The 21,385-nt window shown below is 39.5% G+C and overlaps 1 long non-coding RNA gene across 2 annotated transcripts in view; it reads right to left on the bottom strand.

Annotated features, from left to right (window-relative positions):
- The window catches only part of LOC125103146 (uncharacterized), a 93,933-nt gene extending 73,946 nt beyond the window's left edge, over positions 1-19,987 (bottom strand). For both annotated transcript variants that reach the window (XR_007128294.1, XR_007128295.1), the window contains exon 1: positions 19,822-19,987. This is a non-coding gene — a long non-coding RNA (uncharacterized LOC125103146). The remainder of the gene's footprint in view (positions 1-19,821) is intronic.
- Positions 19,988-21,385: the final 1,398 nt, after the last annotated feature.

A 21,385-nucleotide genomic window follows, 5' to 3' on the forward strand; every position in this document is an offset into this window, starting at 1 on the left:
TCCAGCAGGAAGACATAATCATCTCAAATATGTACACACCAAATAACAGAGTCTAAAAAATTCATGAAGCAGAAACTGGTAAAGCAGAAAGGAGAAATGAATAAATCCACAGTTATGGTTTCGACTCAATTACCTCCTTCTCAGAAACTGAAGACAACTGTGGGATAGAGAATCACCAAGGACCTAAATGACACACTTAGGACACTCAGCAATAATAAAATAAATGTTTTTTCCAAGTGCCCGTGGACCATTAAGATAGACCATATCTTGAGCCATGAAACAAAGCTCAACAAACTTAAAAATATTGAAATCATAGAATGTATTCCCTAACTAAAATGCAAACAAAACAAAACACCTCCCCAAAAAAGGAATCTACAGATTTAATGCAATCTCTATCAAGATACCAATGCCATTTTTCACAGAACTAGAACAAATAATCCTAAAATCTGTATAGAACCACAAAAGACTCCAAGTAACCGAGACAATCTTGACAAAGAACAGTGAAGCTGGAGGCATCACAACCCCAGATTTCAAGCCATACTCCAAAGCTGTAGTAATCAAAACAGTATGGTACTGGCACAGAAACAGACACACAGATCAAGAGAACAGAGAGCCAAGAAATGAACCACACTTATATGGTCAATTAATCTACAACAATGTAGGCAAGAATATACAATGGGGAAGAAACAGTCTCTTCAACAAATGGTTCTAAAAACTGGACAGCTACATGCTGAAGAATAAAACTGGACTGCTTTCTTATACCACACAAAAAATAAACTCAAAATGGATTAAAAAATGTAAATGTGAGAACCAAAACCATAAAACTCCTAGAAGGAACATAGGCAGTAATTTATTTGACACTGGCTACAGAAACATTTTTCCAGATTATTCTTCCTAAGGCAAGGGAAACAAAAGCAAAATTAAACTAGGGGGGCCACACCAAAATAAAAGGCTTCTGCACAATGAAGGGAACCAACATCAAAACAAAAGGCGGAGGAGTCAAGATGGCGGAGAAGTAGCAGGCTGAGACTACTTCGGGTAGCGGGAGATCAGCTAAATAGCTTATCTAAAGATTGCAAACACCTACAAATCCAACGGGAGATTGAAGAGAAGAAGAACAGCAATTCCAGAAACAGAAAATCAACCACTTTCTGCAAGGTAGGACTGGCGGAGAAGTGAATCCAAAGCGACGGGAAGATAGACCGCGGGGGGAGGGGCCGGCTCCCGGCGAGCGGCGGAGCAACGGAGCAAAATCAGGACTTTTAAAAGTCTGTTCCGCTGAGGGACATCGCTCCAGAGGCTTAACTGGGGTGAAGCCCAGGCGGGGTAAGCGCGGCCTCAGGTCCCGCAGGGTCGCAGAAGGATCGGGGGTGTCTCAGTGTCGCAGAGCTTACCGGTATTAGAACGGGGAAGCCGGCTGCAGAGACAGAGCCGAGGAGTGACTCTCAGCTCGGGGTTGCCTTGAACCGGTCGCAGGCTCGGTCAGCTCGGAGCGTGGCCGGAGGCCAGGGTGGCGGGAGACATTGGGCGCTGTTCTCTGAGGGCGCACTGAGGAGTGGGGCCCCGGGCTCTCGGCTCCTCCGGGCCGGACACCGGGAGGCCGCCATCTTCATTCCCGTCCTCCAGACTCTACGGAAAGCGCTCAGGGAACAAAAGCTCCCGAAAGCGAACCCGAGCGGATGACTCAGCGCGGCCCCGAGTAAGGGCGGTGCAACTCCGCCTGGGGCAAAGACGCTTGAGAATCACTACAACGGGCCCCTCCCCCAGAAGATCAACGGGAAACCCAGCCAGGACCAAGTTCACCTACCAAAGAGAGCGGCGGAATTCCAGAGGAGAAGAAAGCAAAGCACGGAACTCATGGCTTTCTCCCCATGATTTTTTAGCCTTGCAGTTAATTTAATTTTTTTTTCTTTTTCAATTTTTTTTTCTTTTTCTCTTCTTCTGCTGAATTTTTTTTAACTCTTACCGTTTTTTTTAACGTTTTTTAAATAGTTTATCTAATATATATATTTTTTTCCTCTTTTTATATTTTTTCTTTATCGGCTTTTTTTTTTTTTAATAGTTTCTTTTTTTTTTTTTTTCTTTCTTTCTGAACTCCTTTTTATCCCCTTTCTCCCCCCTCACAATTCGGGATCTCTTCTGATTTGGCTAAAGCATATTTTCCTGGGGTTGTTGCCACCCTTTTAGTATTTTACTTGCTCCTTCATAAACTCTTATCTGGACAAAATGACAAGGCGGAAAAATTCACAACAAAAAAAAGAACAAGAGGCAGTACCAAAGGCTAGGGACCTAATCAATACAGACATTGGTAATATGTCAGATATAGAGTTCAGAATGATGATTCTCAAGGTTCTAGCCGGGCTTGAAAAAGGCATGGAAGATATTAAAGCAACCCTCTCGGGAGATATCAAAGCCCTTTCTGGAGAAATAAAAGAACTAAAATCTAACCAAGTTGAAATCAAAAAAGCTATTAATGAGGTGCAATCAAAAATGGAGGCTCTCACTGCTAGGATAAATGAGGCAGAAGAAAGAATTAGCGATATAGAAGACCAAATGACAGAGAATAAAGAAGCTGAGCAAAAGAGGGACAAACAGCTACTAGACCACGAGGGGAGAATTCGAGAGATAAGTGACACCATAAGACGAAACAACATTAGAATAATTGGGATTCCAGAAGAAGAGGAAACAGAGAGGGGAGCAGAAGGTATATTGGAGAAAATTATTGGAGAGAATTTCCCCAATATGGCAAAGGGAACAAGCATCAAAATCCAGGAGGTTCAGAGAACCCCCCTCAAAATCAATAAGAATAGGTCCACACCCCGTCACCTAATAGTAAAATTGACAAGTCTTAGTGACAAAGAAAAGATTCTGAAAGCAGCCCGGGAAAAGAAGTCTGTAACGTACAATGGTAAAAATATTAGATTGGAAGCAGACTTATCCACAGAGACCTGGCAGGCCAGAAAGAGCTGGCATGATATATTCAGAGTACTAAATGAGAAAAACATGCAGCCAAGAATACTATATCCAGCTAGGCTATCATTGAAAATAGACGGAGAGATTAAAAGCTTCCAGGACAAACAAAAACTGAAAGAATTTACAAATACCAAACCAGCTCTACAGGAAATATTGAAAGGGGTCCTCTAAGCAAAGAGAGACCCTAAAAGTAGTAGATCAGAAAGAAACAGAGACAATATACAATAACAGTTACCTTACAGGCAATACAATGGCACTAAATTCATATCTCTCAATACTTACCCTGAATGTTAATGGGCTAAATGCCCCAATCAAAAGACACAGGGTATCAGAATGGATAAAAAAACAAAACCCATCTATATGTTGGCTACAAGAAACTCATCTTAAACCCGAAGACACCTCCAGGTTTAAAGTGAGGGGGTGGAAAAGAATTTACCATGCTAATGGACATCAGAAGAAAGCAGGAGTGGCAATCCTTATATCAGATCAATTAGATTTTAAGCCAAAGACTATAATAAGAGATGAGGAAGGACACTATATCATACTCAAAGGAACTGTCCAACAAGAAGATCTAACAATTTTAAATATCTATGCCCCTAACGTGGGAGCAGCCAACTATATAAACCAATTAGTAACAAAATCAAAGAAACACATCGACAAGAATACAATAATAGTAGGGGATTTTAACACTCCCCTCACTGAAATGGACAGATCATCCAAGCAAAAGATCAACAAGGAAATCAAGGCCTTAAATGACACACTGGACCAGATGGACATCACAGATATATTCAGAACATTTCATCCCAAAGCAACAGAATACACATTCTTCTCTAGTGCACATGCAACATTCTCCAGAATAGATCACATTCTTGGTCCTAAATCAAGTCTCAACCGGTATCAAAAGATTGGGATCATTCCCTGCATATTTTCAGACCACAATGCTCTAAAGCTAGAACTCAATCACAAGAGGAAATTTGGAAAGAACCCAAATACATGGAGACTAAACAGCATCCTTCTAAAGAATGAATGGGTCAACCAGGAAATTAAAGAAGAATTGAAAAAATTTATGGAAACAAATGATAATGAAAACACAACGGTTCAGAATCTGTGGGACACGACAAAGGCAGTCCTGAGAGGAAAATATATAGCGGTACAAGCCTTTCTCAAGAAACAAGAAAGATCTCAGGTACACAACCTAACCCAACCCTAAAGGAGCTGGAGAAAGAACAAGAAAGAAACCCTAAACCCAGCAGGAGAAGAGAAATCATAAAGATCAGAGCAGAAATCAATGAAATAGAAACCAAAAAAACAATAGAACAAATCAACGAAACTAGGAGCTGGTTCTTTGAAAGAATTAATAAGATTGATAAACCCCTGGCCAGACTTATCAAAAAGAAAAGAGAAAGGACCCAAATAAATAAAATCATAAATGAAAGAGGAGAGATCACAACGAACACCAAAGAAATACAGACAATTATAAGAACATACTATGAGCAACTCTACGCCAACAAATTTGACAATCTGGAAGAAATGGATGCATTCCTAGAGACATATAAACTACCACAACTGAACCAGGAAGAAATAGAAAGCCTGAACAGACCCATAACCAGTAAGGAGATTGAAACAGTCATCAAAAATCTCCAAACAAACAAAAGCCCAGGGCCAGACGGCTTCCCGGGGGAATTCTACCAAACATTTAAAGAAGAACTAATTCCTATTCTCCTGAAACTGTTCCAAAAAATAGAAATAGAAGGAAAACTTCCAAACTCATTTTATGAAGCCAGCATTACCTTGATCCCAAAACCAGACAAGGATCCCAACAAAAAAGAGAACTACAGACCAATATCCTTGATGAGCACAGATGCAAAAATTCTCGACAAAATACTAGCCAATAGGATTCAACAGTACATTAAAAGGATTATTCACCACGACCAAGTGGGATTTATTCCAGGCCTGCAAGGCTGGTTCAACATCCGCAAATCAATCAATGTGATACAACACATTAATAAAAGAAAGAACAAGAACCATATGATACTCTCCATAGATGCTGAAAAAGCATTTGACAAAGTACAGCATCCCTTCCTGATCAAAACTCTTCAAAGTGTAGGGATAGACGGTACATACCTCAATATTATCAAAGCCATCTATGAAAAACCCACCGCAAATATCATTCTCAATGGAGAAAAACTGAAAGCTTTTCCGCCAAGGTCAGGAACACGGCAGGGATGTCCGTTATCACCACTGCTATTCAACATAGTACTAGAAGTCCTAGCCTCAGCAATCAGACAACAAAAGGAAATTAAAGGCATCCAAATCGGCAAAGAAGAAGTCAAACTATCACTCTTCGCAGATGATATGATACTCTATGTGGAAACCCCAAAAGACTCCACTCCAAAACTGCTAGAACTTGTACAGGAATTCAGTAAAGTGTCAGGATATAAAATCAATGCACAGAAATCAGTTGCATTTCTCTACACCAACAACAAGACAGAAGAAAGAGAATTAAGGAGTCCATCCCATTTACAATTGCACCCAAAACTATAAGATACCTAGGAATAAACCTAACCAAAGAGACTAAGAATCTATACTCAGAAAACTATAAAGTACTCATGAAAGAAATTGAGGAAGACACAAAGAAATGGAAAAATGTTCCATACTCCTGGATTGGAAGAATAAATATTGTGAAAATGTCTATGCTACCTAAAGCAATCTACCCATTTAATGCAGTTCCTATCAAAGTACCATCCATTTTTTTCAAAGAAATGGAACAAATAATCCTAAAATTTATATGGAACCAGAAAAGACCTTGAATAGCCAAAGGAATATTGAAAAAGAAAGCCAAAGTTGGTGGCATCACAATTCCGGACTTCAAGCTCTATTACAAAGCTGTCATCATCAAGACAGCATGGTACTGGCACAAAAACAGACACATAGATCAATGGAACAGAATAGAGAGCCCAGAAATGGACCCTCAACTCTATGGTCAACTCATCTTCGACAAAGCAGGAAAGAATGTCCAATGGAACAAAGACAGCCTCTTCAATAAATGGTGTTGGGAAAATTGGACAGCCACATGCAGAAAAATGAAATTGTATCATTTCCTTACACCACACACGAAAATAGACTCAAAATGGATGAAGGATCTCAATGTGAGAAAGGAATCCATCAAAATCCTCGAGGAGAACACAGGCAGCAACCTCTTCGACATCAGCCGCAGCAACATCTTCCTAGGAACATCACCAAAGGCAAGGGAAGCAAGGGCAAAAATGAACTTTTGGGATTTTATCAAGATCAAAAGCTTTTGCACAGCAAAGGAAACAGTGAACAAAACCAAAAGACAACTGACAGAATGGGAGAAGATATTTGCAAATGACATATCAGATAAAGGGCTAGTGTCCAAAATCTATAAAGAACTTAGCAAACTCTACACCCAAAGAACAAAGAATCCAATCAAGAAATGGGCAGAGGACATGAACAGACATTTCTGCAAAGAAGACATCCAGATGGCCAACAGACACATGAAAAAGTGCTCCATATCACTCGGCATCAGGGAAATACAAATCAAAACCACCATGAGATATCACCTCACACCAGTCAGAATGGCTAAAATTAACAAGTCAGGAAATGACAGATGCTGGCGAGGATGTGGAGAAAGGGGAACCCTCCTACACTGTTGGTGGGAATGCAAGCTGGTGCAACCACTCTGGAAAACAGCATGGAGGTTCCTCAAAAGGTTGAAAATAGAACTACCCTATGACCCTGCAATTGCACTGCTGGGTATTTACCCTAAAGATACAAACATAGTGATCCAAAGGGGCACGTGCACCCGAATGTTTATAGCAGCAATGTCTACAATAGCCAAACTATGGAAAGAACCTAGATGTCCATCTACAGACGAATGGATAAAGAAGATGTGGTATATATACACAATGGAATACTATGCAGCCATCAAAAGAAATGAAATCTTGCCATTTGCGGCGACGTGGATGGAACTAGAGGGTATCATGCTTAGCGAAATCAGTCAATCGGAGAAAGACAACTATCATATGATCTCCCTGATATGAGGGAGAGGAGATGCAACATGGGGGGTTGAGGGGGTAGGAGAAGAGTAAATGAAACAAGATGGGATTGGGAGGGAGACAAACCATAAGTGACTCTTAATCTCACAAAACAAACTGAGGGTTGATGGGGGGAGGGGGTTGAGAGAGGGTGGGGTTATGGATATTGGGGAGGGTATGTGGTATGGTGAGTGCTGTGAAGTGTGTAAACCTGGCGATTCGCAGACCTGTACCCCTGGGGATAAAAATATATGTTTATAAAGCTGTAAAAAAAAAAAAAAAAAAAGAAAGAAAGGATGAATACCCAAGTTTTGTAGCAACATGGACGGGACTGGAAGAGATTATGCTGAGTGAAATAAGTCAAGCAGAGAGAGTCAATTATCATATGGTTTCACTTATTTGTGGAGCATAACAAATAGCATGGAGGACAAGGGGAGATGGAGAGGAGAAGGGAGTTGAGGGAAATTGGAAGGGGAGGTGAACCATGAGAGACTATGGACTCTGAAAAACGATCTGAGAATTTTGAAGGGGTGGGGGGTGGGAGGTTGGGGGCACCAGGTGGTGGGTATTGTAGAGGGCACAGATTGCATGGAGCACTGGGTGTGGTGCAAAAATAATGAATACTGTTATGTTGAAAAAATAAAAAAATTAAAAAAAAAAAAAGAATAATGCACCTGAAAAAAAAAAAAAAAAAAAAAAAAAAGGCAACCTAACTGAATGGGATAAGATATTTGCAAAGGATGTATCCAATAAGTGGTTAATATCCACAATATATAAAGACCTTATACAACTCAACAACAACAACAACAACAACAACAAAACCCAAACAATCTAATTAAAAAATGGGCAGAGGACCTGAAAAGACATTTTTCCAAAGAAGACATACAAATGGCCAACAGATCCACGAATACATGCTCAGAATCACCTAATCAGCAGGGAAATGCAAATCAAAACCACAATGCCATGACCTTACACCTGTCAGAATGGCTAGAATCAAAATATCAAGAAATAACAAGTGTTGTCAAGGATGTGGAGAAAAAGGCAAACTTGTGTACAGTTGGTGGGAATGCAAACTGAGGCAGCCACTGCGGAAAACAGTGTGGAAATGCTCCAAAAATTTAAAAATAGAATTACCCTATGATCCACTAATTCTACTTTTGGATATTTACCCAAAGGAAATGAAAACACGAATTAGAAAAGATATATACACCCCCTATGTTTACTGCAACATTATCTAGAATAGCCAAGACATGGAAGCAACACACGTGTCCATCAATAGACGAAAGGATTAAGGTATGGTGTGTGTATGCATAATTGACTATTACTTAGCGATAGAAAATGATGAGATCTTGCCATTTGCAATAACATGGATGGATGCAGCTGGTACAAAGCTAAGTGAGGTAAGTCAGAAAATCCATAAATACCATATGATTTCACTCATATGTAGAATTTAAAAAAACAAGAACAAAGAATAAAAGAAAGAGACAAACAACACAGACTCTTAAATATAGAGAACTGGTGGTTACCAGAAGGGAGGTGGCCAGGGGACAGGTGAAATAGGTAAAGGGGGTTAAGACCAGACTAATCATGATGGACAGTGAGCAATGTACAGGGGTATTGAATCACTGTATTGTACACCTGAGATTAACGTAACACTGTATGCTTATTATACTTCAATTAAATATAATACATATGTTTTTAAATAAAAAGACATGAAGAGGTCCTTCCTAAATGGTTGTATATAGCATTGTGCATGGATGGGGTGATTAAATACTGAAAATGTGTCAGATCCCCAACAGTAAATTCATTTTGCTTCCAATAAAAAAAAAAATAACAGAACTTGAGGGGTCAGCAAATGGCTAGGAGAAATTTTTAAATAAAAACCAAAATGAAAAAAAAAAGCAGAAAAACTATTCAGATACTTTTTCTTTACTTTTTATATTATTTTGTGGGTATTTCAACCAATAGTCTTGACATAAAAAGGAGTTTCATGGGGCTCCTGGGTAGCTCAGTGGGTTGAAGCCTCTGCCTTCGGCTCAGGTCATGGTCTCAAGGTCCTGGGATCGAGCCCTGCATCGGGCTCTCTGCTCAGCGGGGAGCCTGCTTCCTCCTCTCTCTCTGCCTGCCTCTCTGCCTACTTGTAATCTCTATCAAATAAATAAATAAAATCTTTAAAAAAAGGGGGGGGGTTTCATATCCTAATAATTACCCAGTGGGATTCACCAGATATCTAGAAAATGAAGGAATCTTGAAAATCAACTAGACAGTCCTTCCATTTTAGAGTTGTATAAATAAATCCATGAATGATTATGTCATTTATCTAAACTCATAAAATTAGATGACAAAAGCAGAAATAGAAACTAAATTTTCTAATTTCAACCCGATGGAATTTCTCATAAACCATGCTATCTCTTGAAAACTCTACTTTTCAAGGAAGCACAGTTTTGAGCACATACTGCTGTAAATCTAGCTTTTTCTCCTAAATCTCTGTGTCCTTATATATTTGTCCATGCTATAAATGTATATGGGATACACTTCAGAGGTAACTTTTTGAGAGACAAATGTCATACCCTAAGCACCCTGGAAACAAGAAGTCACCTGCAGACATTGACAAAGGTCATGGTCATGAGGGGCCCAGCAAAGAGTGTTTTTTTGGAAATTACCAAAGTAAAAACTGAATAATTCAGTTATTTCCAGTAAGTCTCATTAATGTGTCAGTTACACTCCTTTGCATTGATTATCAAATAAGTTCTTCTACATGACCATTAAGTTTTCACAGTTCCCTAAATGTCCGTGTTTCTGATGACCAGACTCTTCCTGGCTTATACAATTATCATCGAAGCTCCTCCCAGGCAGGCCCATACGTCATCCACAAACTTAGCCAACTATCACATGCCATATGTCAATATCTCTGCTTATATGTCCTAACTGTATTTTTAAACAATTTTTATTTGGATGCTACTGTGACTATCAGACAACATTTAGGAAATCTCTCCTTTCCTTTGGGCTTTATGCCTGTGTTTATAGATGTCCTTCCATAACTGAACAGAGAGGGGTTATGGTAGTTATGGTAGTTATTTTTTTCCCTCTTCCCCCATTTATTCAGCTGTGAACAGGAAATGAAACAAATTGAGCAACGGAGTTGAACAAACGATAAACTACCTCTATTTCTGGCAGACAGCAAGCGAGCTATGGTCCACACGATGGCAGGGGACACACTCGCTGGTTCCGTGGGCTTTCCGCCTAGGCTCAGAGTTCACGTAGTATATTTTTCTAACGTGACAGCAAAGTGCACAAAGATAATATAGAGAATAAAGCAGATGCCAAGAGCAGGGTGAACCCAAACTAATCGGGTAATATTGCTATAATTTTTCAGCCTTTTTTTTTTTTCTCTTACAGGATTAAGCTTGCTCTGAGTGAAATCTGTAGGTTTTCAAATCCTGTTGACCATCCCAAAGTGAGAAGCCGGAACATTCCATGAACATGGGGTATGGGGTGGGGGAGGCCTGTCAGAGCCGCAGCTCTGACTGAACAGAGGGTGCCGTTAGGGAGCAAAGGGAGGCAACTCGGAAATAGGTGATGGGCCCCCCCAAAACAGGTATTTGAGTGGAAGTTAAAAGACATTTTTCTGACAGTGTGGAATACTGTAGGGCATCTTGAAAACTCAAACATCCATCCTGTGCACTCAATTATCAACTCTGGTATTATTCCATTAAGACAGAAAACAGAATAAGACATGTAACTTCTACCGGCGGGGGTGGGGGAAGTTACGGGAGGACCATGAAGGCCTAAAAAGAAGAGTGTCTTGAGGGGGGAAGCGTGCAGAAAGGAAGACAGCAGGGTGCAAAAGGGGTATTTCACCAGTTTCCAAGAGGGACTGGATCTGGTTCTGAGCCCAGAGAAAAAGAAAAATGCACCTGCTCTGTTTACTCCTAAACCAAACAGGCCGAAATTCAAGGGAACATCATTAAGTGCAACCTTTCAGCTTCAAGAACAAAGAAAGAAACTTCTATGAACTAGCATTTGAACTTAACTGCCCTGTTAAACACTGCTTTTATGGCAAAGGAGTTCAAAATGGCTTACAAATGAACTTTTGGAACAAAACCTTTCCCAGGTAAGAGATTTCCTATAAAGAGGCAAAGGGAGGGGGAAAAAAAATAAAAGATTATCCCAGGAACCAATTTTGATAGGTTGAGAAAAACCCATAAAGTCTGTAGAAAGAGACAAGTTAAAATTTAAAATTTCCCCAAGCCACCAAATCCTACATCTTGCGTAAAATAATTTTAGTCTTAGATAGTAATGCATTAACAAAGCCTTTATGCCGTATATTAACTTAAAAGCTATCATTCAATGAATCCCATCCCTGTGGGTGACTGCATTTGAAGCTATGAAACCTGACCCTTTGTTTATCAGTAGGCAGTGAGGCCAGAGAACTGAGGTTTGAAAAATAAACTGTTTAAGTGAGTTAATCATTTCAAGTGTGATTAGCTCTTCCAATTTTAGCGATAACCTCCTTATCCATCATAATGACAATCAAATCACTGACCACCTGAGTTCCCGATTTTAAAGTATCTCTGGGACTGCCCTGAAATTGCCTTATTTTACTTAGTTGTCAAGTGAGTTGAGGGTTTATTATCTGCTTCCCCTGACAAGAGTGTAAATTCCATGAGGGGCAGGGCCTTCCAATCATTTACCACTGGATCTCCAGTACCTATAATAGTACAAGACACAGAAGAGTTGTTGAGGGAAGGAATGAATCATATAAAAAAATGATTTTCCTATATCCATCTTATTAAAAAAATATATAAATGCTAAAGCTAGTAAGGGGATATTTGAACCTGTGGTTTATCTGTTAGGATAATCTCAATTCTAATTACTTTCAACCATCTTTCAGTTGTCAGTAAATCATTAGCCAGGCAATATACTACCAACATGGTGACCATCTCTGTCTTTACAAAAGCATTCAGGTTCAATAATGCTATTCTAAATATAATCCTAGAAGGCAAATATTAAGGAAAGTAATTCCAGGCCATTAGGTTAACTACAGGCCAACACCATCCAACAGTAGAAAGCTCTTGGCTTGAGACTCGAGAAACTAAAATTCTAGTCTAAACATTTACTTACCACTTGTGGGAACTTGTGTAGGCCATTTGACCTCTCTGAGCTAAAGCCTTGTCTGTGAAACGTCAAGATTAGATGTGACTGCCAAGACCTCTGCTAGCTCTAAAAGCCTATAAGGGTAATAAATTGAAATGATTAGCTAGAAGAAATCTGTACCATGCACATATACACACTAGTAACAGAGAACACCCAGAGTTTTAACTGAGGGCCAGACTCTCTTCCAAGCACGTAACATCAATGGACACACAAAATATTCACAAATAAGCCTATGAGCTAGCTTTAGTCCTCTTCATTCTAAAGAAAGAGAAACTGAGGCCAAGACATGTTAGACTACTTTCTCAAGGCTCAAACAGATACACATGCACAGCCAAAGACATCAAGTGATCTGCCCTCTGTCTGCTGTCGGCCTCCCCTCTACCTCTTTTGACATCTCCGCACTCAAGCCCCCTGGACTTGTCTCTGGACCCCGAGGATAGAAACGTGTTCCTGTCTCAGATTCTTGGCACTGGTTGCTCTCTTTGCTTGGAGGGTCCTTCCCTTCCCGTGACTGGTTTCCTTTCTTATCTGGGTCTTACAGCAAAGCTCGCTGGCCCACCCTGATCCCCCTAACGAAAGTCATCAGGATACATAACCACTTCTTTTTTCCCTGTATTTACAACCATCTAAAACGATCTCATTGCTTATTCATTCATTCATTGAGTATCTCCTGAAAGTAGGAGAGAAGTTCTACAAGGGCAAGGATTTTGATTTGCCAGGCCTATATCTCCAGGAGCTAGACCAGCAGTGAGGACAAAGTAGTTATGCAAATTAACCCCGGGAAGAAAGGACGAGGGAATGAATGATTAGCTAATAAAAATGACTTTCCTATATTCATCCTAGTTACTTGAAAGTATGAATGGTAAAGGAACTCCAGGATGCAATGAATCTTGGCGGTGCCATTTAAGTAAGATTTTCAGACAACGGAGAATTGAGTTTACTGACAATATTTAGTACCCACGTTTCTCAGAATCCCTGCTTTACTGTCAACTCCTATCAAAATAATTATGTAAACATCTCACTTTTTTATTAAGTGAGTGTGTTCATTTCAGAGAGGAGTTCAGATCTTTCGCTAAATCACCCAAGAAACTGAGTGACAATATGAGTCATCAAAAACGTTAAGCCCACAGAATCTAACACTTCCAAGAAGTCTTAAATTTTACATTAAAATTTCTATGCTTAAAGAGCCACAGCACGAGTGACGTGAAAGTAACAGAAGCAACGACAACCAGGTTTTCATGTCCTCTCTGGGGAAGGTGGTAAAATATTATTTTATCACTACAGAAAAAGGGGACGGTGAGCAAGTCTTGAGCACAGTCAGCTTTTGGAGGTGGCTTAAAGAACACAGGGAGAGTGGACCTGGGTGGCTCAGTAGGTTAAGCATCTGCCTTTGGCTCAGGTCATGACTCCAGGGTCTTGGGATGGAGGCGAGCCCTGCGTCTGGATCCTTGCTCAGTGGGGAGACTGCTTCTCCCCCCGCCTCTCCCCTGCTCGTGCTTTCTCTTTCTCTATCAAATGAATAAATCTTTAAAATCTTTAAAAAAGAAAACAAAACAAAGAACACGGGGCGCCCTAGACTGGAAGGGCCTGCGACAGGGAAAGGTCAAGTCCTCAATTCTCATGCTTACTCTCATGACTCTCAATGGTCCTCAAATTCTCATGCTTACTTCCATCAATTATTTAAGGTAGCTTTAAAAATCCATACGAAATATGAAGAAAAGATAAAAACAAAGAGGATAAAAAAAATGGCATCAAGGGAAAATGACAACCCAAGAGATTCACTGAGGCCAGGACTGAAGTGAATACACAAGCAGCCTTCAGAGCTTGGACCCCTAGACCCTTGCTAGATCCCATACTGACCCTACCTTTTCCAGCATCCAGTGGGAAGAGGGCCTGGGGAGACAGAACCAGGAAGTCCGGGATTCAGATGAAGCCCAGTCAGGTGTATCATTCATAGCATGGATGGGCAGTGCCAAGACAGGCAATGCTTTCAAATCTAAGAGAATGTTCCTCCCGTGGGTCCCCATAAAAAGGACACTGAGCGGTGAAAAAAATCCAGCAGCATCCTTACACAAAGTGCATCAACATGTTTTGTAAGCCTGTTCCATATAAAATCACTCACTGGAGGCTGGGGCATTGTACTAAGGAAGCAATTCGATCAAAACAACGATTTGGGGGGCCAACAGCAGTGAGGGGTCAATTAATGTCATTCCGGCCAGACCACAGATACTTCTGCTGGGGTGTGTGTCTGTGCATGAGGGGGTGTGTGAGGGCATTCACGTGTTTATAAATATCTTTTGCTCAAGGGAGCTTTCCACAGAACGGGAGCGGCAGGGTCCCTAAGGCAGCATTCCCTGAGAGTTTCAGGGAGCGCGGCTATTCTGCGTTGTGCGTCGGCTCAGAACAATAGGTCTAAATTGGGATGGGCTCTCATTCTTATAGGAAAGTTGAGGAGTCCGCCCAACACGCCATACAGTGAATATCTCAGTTCCTAAGGGAGAAAGCAAGAAGGTGCCTCAGGATGCAGTTTTGGAAATACAGATGAAAGGACCAACAGCTCCCCAAATTTCACCAGCAGGAGGTACATGGTTGAAACAAATTAACCTGAAAATTATACATGCAGGCAAACCCCAATTATGCATGTCTTTTAGCCTTTTTTTTTTCTTTTAAATCTCAGGAAAGCACCTCACAAATGGTTCGTCTTGAATAACAGGCCATTCTCTGTATAGTACAGGAGAGTTGCCTGGAAAATATTTACCCAGAGAACTAAATAAATTCATGTACTGCATAAGCTCAAAAATTATAAGGGGCGGGTGGCTGGGTCACTCGGTAGAGAGTTCAACTCCTGATCTCGGGGTTTTCTGTTTGAGCACTGTGTTTGGTGTAGAGACGAATTAAAAATAAAATCTTTACAAAAATGTAAGTCGGGGCGCCTGGGTGGCTCAGTGGGTTGGGCCTCTGCCTTTGGCTCAGGTCATGATCCCAGGGATCTGGGATTGAGCCCCGCATCAGGCTTTCTGCTCAGCAGGGAGCCTGCTTCCTCCTCTCTCTGCCTGCCTCTCCGCCTATTTGTGATCTCTGTCTGTCAAATAAATAAATAAAATCTTAAAAAAAAATGTAAGCCAGTTGTTTGATTTGGATACTTTCTTTCTAATAAGATATTTTATTTATTTATAAAATAAATAAATAGTTTTTAAAAAAAATGATGGATAGTTTAAAAAAAAATGATGAGTTTTGTTTTAGAGTGGGTACATATGAGCCCCTCTGCTTAGCAAGAAATGAGGTGGGCAGGGGTACCTGGGTGGCTCAGTCAGTTAAGCATCTGCCTTCCACTCAGGTCATGAGCTCTGCCATCAGGCCCCCCGTTCAGTGGGAAGTCTGCTTCTCCCTCTGTCCCTCCCATCCTCATGCTCCTGCATTCTTTCTCTCAAATAAATAAACAAAATCTCAAAAAAAAAAAAAAATGATGTGGCTAGATGTGTATTCAAGACATTGATGACATGATTCTTAGACCACACACTTCCGAAGAAAGTAAGTGTACCTCTCTATTCTCTGCTTTGTTGTAAGACTCTAGGAAAACAATATGCCGTTTAATATTTAATATTGATGTTTAATTTCTGTGCTCATATATAAATCCACATACAATATATATAGTAATTCTTAAATATTTCATATATACTTTTTCGAAACAGACCCCCTACACTCTTCTGTGGGAATTTCACAGAGGACACTGTTATTTACCTTATTCTCTTAATGAGAAACCTTGCAAAAAAATTCCTTCCTGGGATTAGTACACAAAGTAACTGACCTCTTGAACAACTGGTCTATTTCTAACCTAAACTTGGTGAACTATGGAATTGTACATGTTACAATTTTTCAGTTCATTGTTAAAAAGTTTAGTGCTGACTTTTTGGTCTATTGGTAGCAAGTGTGTAGGTCTGTATAATATGCATTGAGTATTTTTGTCAGTTTATCTTTTAAAGTTTAAATTGTTTTTAATTTAATTTACTTTTAGTGATATTTTGCTATATTTTCTTGGTATGTTTTAAGTCTGCTTTAAATCTACAATAGTGGGATGGACTTGTTAGTCTGTTTCTCTTTATATACAATATGGGATTAAGTAGTCTGCTTTATCAAAAAAAAAAAAAAAAAGAAGAAAGAAAGAAAGAAAAACAATAAGGGGAGCCTAGCTGGCTTGGAGATCATGTAACTCTTGATTGTGGGGTCATGAGTTCAAGGCCCATATTGGATATAGAGATGACTTAAATAAAACTTAAAAAAAAAAAAAAACCACAAAATCTGGTGTACTTTTTAAATCAGATAACTGATAATCTAATAAGTGGATATCTGGAGGGCAAGAAAATAAATACATTGTGGACTTACATTTTTATTACTTTGAAACAGAACTGAAGACAGCATACCTCCCAAATATCCATAAGTTTGAAAAATTAATTTAAATTGATTTCCTTTAATGTGCTGGCTTTTTGGGTATGTGTTAGGGATGGAATTGTTTATTGTTGTTTTACCTAAAACTATCAGGGAAAGTCTTAATTGTGAAATAAAACTGGATTCAAAATTTTTATACGCATGAAACACAACTATTCATTTGTTATAGAATTTGAATCCTTTGTGAAAGTATTAGTCTTAATATCTTAATTTTTTGTCTTACATCACACAGAAATCATTTTCTCCAACTACTACATCCCCAAATTACCCTCAATAAATTTATCATAATATTACTATATGTTTTGGCAGCCACTAGAATACAGAATACATTTAACAGTGATATGAATATGGTGATATTTTTTAAGTCTTCCAATATTTGGTAACTCAGTTCTCCAATGTACTCACACTTGGAATGTAAGTATTTAAATAAACTTAAAAGGAATAGGTCAAATAAAAATATTCAAGTAACTTCTTTAAACTTCCATCTCAAAATTTCTAATATGGCAATTTTTTCAAAGTGTTTACTATAACATCAATTTTCTAGTTTAATGATTTTATAACATAGAGTTCATACCATTCATGATTTTTTCTAGTTAGACAGTATCCTCAATATCACTTTACGATATTTCTAACTTCCACGTAAAGTTTTCCTTTGCCATTGAATACAGTTTCCATACATGGTAAGGCTATATGTAGATACATAGACATTTCCAGTTCAGAAAATGACTTAAGAAAGAAAATCTTTTTTTGTTGAACTGTTCTTCAAATTCAAAAAGCAGACGACTTCCCAAAGAAGGAGGAAAAGAGCAGATGTTCTGGAAATAGGAATAACAGAATGTGTACATTTAGAAAGGTGGGGAGAAAAATAGCAAGATAAGGAACAATCCAGATAAGAGACAACTGTCCAGAATCAAGGCCACAAGAGCGAACTGTTTTGAGAGGCAGGGAATGGTCAAAAATGTTGACATCAGGGGCACCTGGGTGGCTCAGTGGGTTAAAAGCCTCTGCCTTTGGCTCAGGCCATGATCTCAGGGTCCTGGGATCAAGCCCCACATTGGGCTCTCTGCTCTGCAGGGAGCCTGCTTCCCCCTCTCCCTCTGCCTGCCTCTCTGCGTACTTGTGATCTTTCCCTCTCTCTCTCTGTCAAATAAATAAATAAAATCTTTTTAAAAAATGTTGACAGAGATGCTATGAAGAATGGACACTGAGCAAAGGTCACTGTATACGATATATTAATAATACTCTAGAACAGTCTCAGTGAAAACATACAGAATGAGTTCAGATCATAAGGATGTAAAGTAGACACGTAGACGTAAGATGTTCACTATTCATCCTAGAATTGTGGTAGTAAAGCAAGGACAGTCAACCCCCCACCCCCATATGTTCCAAGATCCCCAGTGGATGCCTGAAACCGCAGAAAGTACTGAACCCTACAGACACTGTTTTTCCCATACATACATACCTATGATAGAATTTCATTTATAAATTAGGCCAAGAAATAGTGATAACTAATAAAATAGAACAATGATAACAGTATGCTATAATAAAGCTAAGTGAATGGGATCTCTCTCTCAGAATAGCGTACAGTATGGTACTCTCTCCTTGGAATGATGGGAGATGATAAAATGCCTACATGAGGAGATAAAATGAGGTGGATGATGTAGGCACCGTGAACTAGCATTAGGTTGTTATCAACCTTCGGACAGGAAGTCAGGAGGAGGCTCATCTGCTTCCGGATCATGGCTGACCACCAGTAACTGAAATGGCAGAAAGCAAACTGGCACATAATGGGGGACTAGTGCAAAATGCTAAGGCAGAAGTTACACTCCGATGAAAACAGGTCACCATGAGACATGATTCATAACCCTCCTCAGTTTGGGGCACATTTCTCTCTGCCCTAGGTTAATCGGCTATTTATTTATTCAGTGACTTTTAATTTCATGACTATTCTAAATATAACAATCTGTGTTATTTAAAAATATGCACTGGGACTTATTCACCTAGAAATAGTATGAAGTACCAGATAGTGACACATTTTGAAAGAGCCCTTGAGCTATACTTATTTAAAGGCAATTCAATAACTGTGGATCTCAAGTAGAAAATACATAGCACAGGTACACACTAGTTCAATACTCATCACAATTACACAATGCTTTATGAACTACTGCACTGTTTTTAAAATTTCACTCAAGAGTTGCATATCATTCTACTGGATTGCCATAATAAATTCAAAATGAAATTGAAAAAAAAATCACTACAAATAAAATCCAAACGATATTAAAATTCTATTTAAATGGCACTGTGCAGGGTGCCTGGGTGGCTCAGTGGGTTAAAGCCTCTGCCCTTGGCTCAGGTCATGATCTCAGGGTCCTGGGATCGAGCCCCGCATCAGGCTCTCTGCTCGGCGGGGAGCCTGCTTTCTCTTCTCTCTCTCTGCCTGCCTCTCTATTTGTGATCTCTGTCTGTCAAATAAATAAATAAATAATCTTTTTAAAAAATATATAATATAAAACGCACTGTGCAACACCATAACTCATATCCCTTTCTCCTGCTCTCAGAAATAAAATTAATGTGGAGCACCTGGGTGGTTCAGTCAGTTGAGCATCTGCCTTCAGTTCAGGTTGTGATCCCAGGGTCCTGGGATCGAGCCCGCAGAGGGCTCCCTGCTCAGTGAACAGCCTGCTTCTCCCTCTCCCTCTGCCTCCTACCATCCTCATCTCTGTCTTTCTCTCTCTCAAATAAATCAATAAATCTTAAAAAAAAAAAAAAGAAAGAAAGAAAATTAATGAAAAAGAGTCCCCAAATATCTCTACCAATGCCTTCTGTGTGCCTATTATGTAAACCCACAGCTTCTCATTTCTCCTTGTAGGAATTTTAACTATACAAGAGCCTAAAATTTGGGTGAGTGACTTCTAAAAAAATTCAGTCACATGATTGCTATAATAAGTGTACATCGATATATAAAACCATAAGACAAATATATTGTATTTTATATTTTATTGTTATGGGGATGGGGGGAGGAGAGTGACATGGTGTCTAGGTAGAAGGAGGCACTGAGGAAGGTAAACTATCAGTTGTTACAGGGAAAGGTAAATTATAGTTGCCCATGACATTTGCCACTAATTATAACAATCATCCTCCTAGACAACAGGAGGATAATGATACTCAATCAAGAGTAAGTACTCACAATTTCCTCCCCAGGCTCCACAGCCCCATTGGTTTCAGCTCCTCTGTCCTCCTCTAAGCGGGAACAGGATCATTCTTTCCTGAATTCTTTCTCAACCATCCTTTAACCCTTTTTTCTAGCCCATGATCAAAGAGCTCTTTGTCTTGGCATTGAGCAATCCAACCGAAAAACCTGACAGAGGAAGAAATAAGGAATCTATTCAAACTAGGAAGATAGACTTGGAGAATAAAAGCAAAATATAGACATCTGAAAACAATACATTGCCATAAATAAAATATGATGAAAGCACACATATGAGTTGACTTACGCTGTGTTGAATGATTCTCAAGGCATAATATACAAGAGAATTTCTAACCTTTGTCTCGAGCCTAAAATAGGTCTGAAGCTACGCATTTCAATGTTTACCCTTAAATGAAAAAACGCACCTGAAAACATAATTATTGAGGACTAAAAAAATACTACTCTGAATAGCAGTGTCCCCAATTTTCCACTATAATTTTCATGTACTTTCTTTTTTTTTTTTAAGATTTTATTTATTTATTTGACAGAGAGAGATCACAAGCAGGCAGAGAGGCAGGTAGAGAGAGGAGGAAGAGGCTCCCCGCTGAGCAGAGAGCCCGATGCGGGGCTCGATCCCAGGACCCTGAGATCATGACCTGAGCCGAAGGCAGCGGCTTAACCCACTGAGCCACCCAGGCGCCCCTTCATGTACTTTCATATGTGTCTGAAGTATGTACTCAAAATACATACTCAACTCTCACGCACTTTCTATAATAAGGGCAATTTTGAAGTATACAAGCAAATATAAATTAACCAGATACTTTTATAAAGCTTGAAATACCATACTGTATAATACCCTATATATATAAACCAGGGAAAAGCTGTGTGTTCTGATTTGGGGTTGATAAAATATAGTTATCATGGACCTCGACCACATCAGGAAATATACAGTAAATGCTGACCAGAGATTCTCATTGTGCAGTGAGGAGAGATCAAGGGAAAGTAAGTTTAAATTGCACTAGGTGCAATTCTGAGCAAACAAGAAGCAATTTTTGATATGTCAGAAAAATCTACCAAGGGTGGTAATGGATTTAGCTTGATCTGTGAATGAAAAAAACAGTCACTCATTACTGTCACTGCTGTCATATTCACCATGGCCAACCCCGGCACCATCAACTTCGTCAGTATCTATATTCAAAATCCCTTGGTAGTCCCTACTATCATAAATAATTATCATACCCTGGGTAAGTCACCTGCTAGGACATGTTCAAGTAAAACAATGTTTGAGGCAGGGACAGATACCGCTCGTGTGGGACTTGAAGCTGATACATTCTAGGGGTCCCATTTTAAGAGAAACACACAAAATTGTGGGTGCAAAAATTACGCATAAACATAAATATTTGGAATGAACGAAAATCAACTGCAAGGTTTCAAAATGTTAAGGCTGATGAATACATTATAAACTCAAGGAAAACAAACATTTTCATGAATAACCTATCAAACCACCACTGCGGTAAGTTTTACCTACATGTTTTGGCCTCAACTACAATTCCCTCTGTTGTAG

This window comes from Lutra lutra, chromosome 6 (assembly GCF_902655055.1).
Source record: "Lutra lutra chromosome 6, mLutLut1.2, whole genome shotgun sequence".
In the NCBI taxonomy this organism is placed as follows: domain Eukaryota; kingdom Metazoa; phylum Chordata; class Mammalia; order Carnivora; family Mustelidae; genus Lutra; species Lutra lutra.